This window comes from Elephantulus edwardii, unplaced genomic scaffold (genome assembly GCF_000299155.1).
Source record: "Elephantulus edwardii isolate Elephantulus edwardi_28Jun2011 unplaced genomic scaffold, EleEdw1.0 scaffold00044, whole genome shotgun sequence".
Classification (NCBI taxonomy): domain Eukaryota; kingdom Metazoa; phylum Chordata; class Mammalia; order Macroscelidea; family Macroscelididae; genus Elephantulus; species Elephantulus edwardii.
Window position 1 is genome coordinate 14,101,600 of NW_006399794.1, and position 1,925 is coordinate 14,103,524.

Genomic DNA, 1,925 nt, shown 5'->3' on the forward strand with positions numbered 1-1,925 from the left:
AAAAAAATGAAAGACATCAGTGAAAGCAAGAGGGCTGTCAGACACCTCCACACTGCTTGTGAGCGTGCAAAGTGCACACTTTCTTCGAGCACCCAGGCCAGTATTGAGATAGATTCACTGTATGAGGGAATCGACTTCTATACTTCCATTACCCGAGCCCGCTTTGAAGAACTGAATGCTGATCTTTTCCGTGCCACTCTGGACCCTCTGGAGAAAGCTCTGAGGGATGCCAAGCTAGACAAGTCACAGATCCATGATATTGTCCTGGTGGGTGGTTCTACCAGAATTCCCAAGATTTAGAGGCTTCTTCAGAATTTCTTCAATGAAAAGGAGTTGAACAAGAGCATCAACCCAAATGAGGATGTTGCTTATGTTGCTGTCCAGGCGACTATTCTTTCTGGAGACAAATCTGAAAATGTTCAAGATTTGCTGCTCCTGGATGTCACTCCACTTTCTCTTGGTATTGAAACTGCTGATGGAGTCATGACTGTTCTCATCAAGTGGGATACAACCATTCCTACCAAGCAGACACAGACTTTCACAACCTACTCTGACAACAAGCCTGGTGTACTTACTCATTCAGGTCTATGAAGGTGAGCGTGTCATGACCAAAGATAACAACCTCCTTGGCAAGTTTGAGCTCACTGGGATCCCACCTGCACCTCATGGTGTTCCTCAGATTGAAGTCACATTTGATATTGATGCCAATGGTATCCTCAATGTTTCTGCTGTTGACAAGAGCACTGGGAAAGAAAACAAGATTACCATCACCAATGATAAGGGCCACTTGAGTAAGGAAGACATTGAATGAATGGTCCAGGTGGCTGAGAAGTACAAAGCTGAAGATGAGAAGCAAAGAGATAAGGTGTCTTCTAAGAATTCCCTTGAGTCTTACACATTTAATATGAAAGCAATAGTTGAAGATGAAAAGCTTCAAGGCAAGATCAATGACGAGGACAAACAGAATATCCTTGACAAGTGCAATGAAATTATCAACTGGCTTGATAAGAATCAGACTGCAGAAAAGGAGGAATTTGAGCATCAGCAAAAGGAACTAGAGAAGGTCTGCAACCCCATCATGACCAAGCTGTACCAGAGTGTTGGAGGCATGCCTGGAGGCATGCCTGGTGTCTTCCCTGGTGGTGGAGTTCCTCCATCTGGTGGTGCTTCTTCTGGACCCACCATTGAAGAGATTGACTAAACCAATCTGCATACTTTAGCATTCATTGTCCCACAGTTAAATTTTGAAGGACCCAAATTTGTCGCACACTGCAGTTGAAAAGTCTAAACTGCTAGACTAAATTTCTGGGCATTCTCAATACTTGAATATGGAATGTGTATAGGAAAAGGAATTAACATTGCACTTTATTATTACTGTATTGTAAGTGGAAAATGCAATGTCTCAAATACTCAAATAAAGACATATTTAAAGTTGGCACCATAAAAAAACCCCTGTCATTCTTAATACTTCCCTAATCTATTTTGTCCTTAATAGCCCTTAGCTATCTTATATATATGCAGCCTCACAAAATGTCTTCAAAGGTCACTAGTAACCAAGTTTATCTTATGTGAGTTGGCCCACGTCCTCAAATACATATTTATTGTTGTTACTGTTGTTGTTATATGCCGTCGAGTCGCTTGCGACTCATAGCAACCCTAAGTACAACAGCCCTAAACTCTGCTCTGTCCTATGCCAATGGCACCCGCTCTGACACACCCATCGTGATTACCCCAGTCACTGAATTAATCCACCTCATAGAGGGCCTTCCCCTCCTGCGCTGTCCGTCCACCCTACCAAGCATGATGTCCCTCTCCAAGGACCGATCCCATCTTACAACATGTCCAAAGTATGTTAGACAAAGTCTCAGATTCTTGCTTCCATGGGGCCGCTCGGTTTAACACTCTCCAGGATGAATCTGTTTGTT

At 43.1% G+C, this 1,925-nt stretch overlaps 1 pseudogene; it reads left to right on the forward strand.

The window, feature by feature from the left end:
• LOC102876434 overlaps positions 1-1,201 on the forward strand; it is a 3,088-nt pseudogene extending 1,887 nt beyond the window's left edge.
• Positions 1,202-1,925: the final 724 nt, after the last annotated feature.